This window comes from Petaurus breviceps, unplaced genomic scaffold, assembly GCF_028583685.1.
Source record: "Petaurus breviceps papuanus isolate PSGF00001 unplaced genomic scaffold, PetGlider_PUasm1.0 90574, whole genome shotgun sequence".
NCBI lineage: Eukaryota > Metazoa > Chordata > Mammalia > Diprotodontia > Petauridae > Petaurus > Petaurus breviceps.
Genome location: NW_027187277.1, coordinates 5,820,661 through 5,826,117, shown reverse-complemented (window position 1 = coordinate 5,826,117; position 5,457 = coordinate 5,820,661). Strand labels below are relative to the sequence as shown.

At 36.9% G+C, this 5,457-nt stretch overlaps 1 pseudogene; it reads left to right on the top strand.

Annotated features, from left to right (window-relative positions):
* The first annotated feature begins 1,579 nt into the window (after positions 1–1,579).
* On the top strand, positions 1,580–2,799 carry LOC138142368 (sorting nexin-7 pseudogene; annotated as a pseudogene).
* The last annotated feature ends 2,658 nt before the right edge of the window (positions 2,800–5,457 follow it).

Here is a 5,457-nt window from a genome sequence, read left to right as displayed (position 1 = left end):
GAGAGGAGATGGGGAGAGACAGAATGGGATAAACTATCTCATAAAAAGAGGCAAGGGAAAATGGTTACAATGGAAGGGGAGTATAAGAAGGCAAAAGGGAATGGGTCAACCTTATTCCCATTGAATTTGGCTTGAGGAGGGAATGAAATAAACACTGAATAGGGTATCTCACCCTCCAGGAGAGTGGGGGGGGAAGGGCATGAGAGGGGGGATGATGGAAGGGAGGGCAGGCTTGGGGGGGAGGGAAGTTGGGAGCACCCACTTTTGAAAAGGGACGGGATCAAAGTAGAGAATAGAACAAGTGGGAGGTGGGATAGGAGGGAGGGAAATATAGTCAGTCTTTTACAGTATATCTACTGTGTTATTGTTTTGCATTAGCCACACATGTACAACCTATACTGAACTGCTTATTTTCCCAGTAAGGGTGGGAGACAAGGGAGGAAGGGAATGTATCTGGAATTCAAAGTTTTAAACTCAAATACCCAAATATATGTGTATATATATATATATATATATATATGTGTGTGTGTGTGTGTGTGTGTGTGTGTGTGTGTATATACATATATATATACTATTATTAATACTATTTTACACATAATTGGGAAATAAGATTTACAGGCACTGGGGCATAGAGATCCACTGGAAAAGTCAAAAGGGGTATGGGAGAAAATATGGGAGAGAGCAGAATGGAGGAGGGGATATCTGTGGGTCTGCTATTTTGGGGCAGTGGGTAGGGGAAAAATGGGGAGAAAATTTGTAACTCAAAATCTGGTGGAAATGAATGATGTAAATCAGAAGTTAATAAAGCATTTGAAAAAAGAAAAGGGGAGGGAGAAAAAAATAAATGCAATAGTTAATTAAAAAATAAAGTTTAATTTAAAAATACATAATAGGTAGAGAAAATGGGAGAATCTTAGTAATTACAACATATTCAAAGCTAGGTTATAACTACTTCCTAGATGTGGCTATCCCTCACCTATCTTCTAGGAAACCTTATACTTACCAAGGCTGAAGAGAGTGTCTGACCAATCACTCAACAGTTCCTGGGATGACATCTCATCTCTGCCCTTTCACTTTTTCCTTTAAACTTCTGTAATCTGAATTTTGTTCCACTGGGGATGTACTTTCCATTTATAATATCATTTCTAAGGAATTAATGGCTGCCTAAAACACTGATTTGTCTCATGTGGTGTTTGGGGAGAACTAATTAATGGTGCCCAGTGGGGTATCCCCGTGTTGACTTCCAAAGACATTTAGTTCAGCCAACTGCCTAATCACTCAGTTTCTTGTCTTTTTCAAGTACCAGGGATCAACTTCTTTATTTTCATGCTTCCAACACCTGTTGCTTCTGAGTAAACTTTTTTCTCATTCCCTTCCCAAATCTCCCTTTCCCCCCAAAAAGAATGCATTCTTACCTATGGGCCTTTTTCATATTTTCTTGCTAGTAGCCCAGAGTAAAATGTCAAGGAATAAAAAGACTCCTTCCCATACTGAATTCTGTTTGCTTCACTCTAAGGTTTTCCATTTTCTGTTCTAATCTCTTTATTCTCTAAGTACTTGAACTTAATTCTTTACCCTACTACAGTCCGAGGTGCTGGACCTAGATGAAGACATGGATGAACTGAAGGTCTTCATCAAGGATGAAGTCCTTTGATGTCAACATCCTCTTTATCCATGATAAACCAATATAAGTTTGAGGATGAGCCAGACTTGAAGGATATTTTCATTACAGTTAATAGTCCCAAAATCCACATTACTACAATCGAAACTTTCAGAGTTACAACTAAGACATCTCAGGGTAAATTTGATCCTACTGAATTTGAAGTTCGAAGACGTTAGCAAGATTTCCTTTGGTTAAAGGGAAAACTTGAAGAAGCACATTTCACTCTCATTATTCCTCCTTCGCCAGAAAAAAAGTTCACAATGAAAGGCGTGGTAGAACTGTTTAATGATGACTTCATCTAGACTTGAAGAAAGGCACTACATAAATCCTTAAATCGAATTGCTGATCACTCAATTAGCATGAAGTGAAGACTTCAAAGTTTTTCTGACAGTACAAGCCTGGGAACTCTCTTTGCACAAGAAAAAAAAGGTCCTGGATTGCTTAGCAGAAAACTACCCAGAGGAGTTCACTGAAATGAATGATTATATGGGAACATTTAGCCAGGAGATAAATTTAGTAGACAAAATATCTCATAGAATTTACAAGGAAGAAAAGGAGTATTTCGAGGAAATGAAGAACTATGGACCAATCTACTTCTGGTAGTCAGCATTGGAAGAGGATCTAGCTGTCTCCCTGAAAAGTGTGGCCAGCTTCATCGATGAGTGCTGTAAGGATGTTGAGAGCCAAATGTTTGACCTTTCTGAGACACTGCTTCCAACTATACATGGATATGCTATTTACAATGAAATGTTAATGGGAGTTTTGTAAAGAAGAGCCCAAATTCAAGCAGAATTGGATTCCAGAGTTGAAGCTTTGACCTACAAAAATGCTGAAAGGACTTACTTGCAGAAGAGATCAGAAAACTAGAAGATGCAGTGGAATGTGCTAATAATGCTTTGAAAACTGACTGGGACAGATGGAAACAAAATATTAAAAAGTGATATCAAGTTGCCATTTACAGATATGGCTGAGAAAAATATCAGCTACTATGAACAGCGTCTTGCTTACCATTGGGAGTCTTTCCTTACAACTGAAACCAACCTACATCTGGAAGAAATGTCTGAAGATAGACCTTGAGCATACTTAAGAACTTTTGCCTAACCTTTGGTGATATGGTGCCTACCAACCAAAGACATTCTTTGTGGGGTGGGGTATGTTTAATAAAATTGGGTCAATATGTAGTCACTTTATCTGGAAAGCCAATAATGTGAAAACTCAGGTACTCCAGGATTCTCACTTGCATTTTTATCATGGAATACATACATACCTACCTACGTACATATGTATGTACGTAGGTAGGTATGTATGTATGTATCTGCCTATCTAGCTTAGTTTTAATTAATTTATTCCAACATTTTTGTCTATAAGCACTTGTACATGGTAATTGTTTCCTCAAAATCCTGCAATTGGGATGTGACGTTTTAAAAAGATTGTAAAGGATCCATTGAATAAAAAAGTTTAATGAGAAAAAAATGCCTACTTGAAACTGTTTCTTCTTTAAAAAGTCTTCAACTCTTCTAGTTTGGCAAACACAGGATTCTTAGTGATGAGAAACAGATCCCCAAAGTTTTAGGGTCACCCTGGAGCAAACAGAGAATATCTGTGCATGCTTCAAGGAATGGCAGGGTTGGAAAGGAAAAGCCCTATTATACCCTCATAATCCAAGGGCACTCCTGAATTCACAGAACTGTTAAGGGGGTTGAGACCCAATCATAAGCTAGAGATTTTGATTTGGTGAACAAAGCCTGAGGAGCGAAAAAAAAAATCACAAAAAAGGGAAGACTACAGAAAGCAAAGAGTTTGAAAAACAATCATTTACTCATTATCATTATTTTAGATCTCGATGTATACTGTATACTTGATAATAAACAACATAAATCTTGTTTTATTTTCAGAGTAACCTATATTTTTGAGTACTTTCAAGAACACATTTGGGAAAGTAGGATAAGAGGTGAAGAACCAGAAAAAATTCTTCAAGGTATCCCTAAATTATCATTTCAACTTCCAGGCTAACAGACTTATAGGAATCTGCCATATCCCTTGGTGAATAAGAAATAAATAACAAGGGGAAACAAGTAGTGATAGCAGTGATATATAAAAATTAATACAAAATCTGAGACATTTCATAAATGTCTGAATGGATCATTTCTTTTTCTCCCAGTTCTTTGAAGATGAAAGCAGAATATTTCTGACCTTCAAGTTTTCTGGTGTTTACTGTTTGCTTTTGTTACTCTACCTTATATTTATAAAATGTTTTTGTTTAATCCTATAAAATGGAGGCAGACAGTGTTCTAATTTATGCAAATGCTGCAGTCACACTGCCCTGTTGTCTGAGCTCATAGACCCTCTGTGAATGGTGTCAAAAGATGAAATGTAAGAGATTAATGAAGGCCATTTAATGATAATAATAAATATATTGAAATCTAGCAGTTATTGCTTTAAGGGAAAGGGGAAAGAATAACATAATCTCTTCCTCAAAAATAACATTTTTATATTAGTCTCAGAAGGATGATGTGAGTCATTGAATACCACTTCCTCCTCCCATTCCAAAACTAATAAAAAGGTTGGGACACCACTGTGACACAGACTATTTCTTAGTCATCAACTGCATAAACCTAGGCAACTCTGAAACTCAGACTATTGAAGGGTTTGAACCCCAAAACACTGTTGACCCAGTAGAATTATATAGGTCCATTGTATTGCAGGGCACAGATATAATGAAGAAGGTATACTTCTTCCTATGCCATGAACCTAATAATTAAAATCTCAGAGTGGGTGTATTCTTTTTAAAAATTTATGTAGTATTTTATTTTATTTTTCCCCAATTACATGTAAAACAATTTTTAGCTTTTGTTTTTAAAACTTTGAGGTCCAAATTCTCCCCCTTCCTCCCTCCTCATCCTCCCTCACTAAGGAGTCATGCAATTGGATATAGGCTATATATGCATAGTTGTACAAAACATATTCATGATAGTCATGAAAAATAAAGAAAGAGGGGTGGCTAGGTGGTGCAGTGAATAGAGCACCGGCCCTGGAGTCAGGAGGACCTGAGTTCAAATCCAGCCTCAGACACTTAACACAAAAACTAGCCATGTGACCTTGGGCAAGTCACAACCCCAATTGCCCTCCAAAAAGAAAAAAAGAAAGAAAAACTTGAGAAAAATAAAGAAAGTTTTAAAAAAACATGCTTCAATCTGTATTTATACACCATCAGTTCTTTCTCTGGGGATGGATACCATTTTTCATCATAAGTCATTCACAGTTGTCTTGGATCACTGTATTACTGAGAATAGCTTAGTCATTTACAGTTGATCTTTGCACAATATTGCTGTTACTTTGTACACATAACATTTCACTCTGCATCAGCTCATGCAAATCTTTCCAGGTTTTTCTGAGGGCATCCTGCTCATCATTTCTTATAGCACAATAGTGTTCCATCACAGCCTCATACCACAGTTTCTTCAGTCATACCCTAATTGTCAATTTTTGTCACCAGAAAAGAGCTGCTGTAAATATTTTTGTACATATAGGTCCTTTTCCTTTTTATTTTTTAATCTCTTACTGGATACAAACTTAGTAATGGTATTGCTAGGTCAAAGGGTATGCATGGTTTTATAGCCATTTGGGCATAGTTCCAAATTGCTCTAAAGAATGGTTGAATCAGTTCATAACTAAAGTGAGTGCATTCCTACAGAAACAGAGAAAATCTGCTTCCACCCTTCCCACCCCCCTTCAACCTCCATTAAAGAAAGTCATGGGACTATGTTAGTTTTCAAATAGCTGTTTTGTATCAT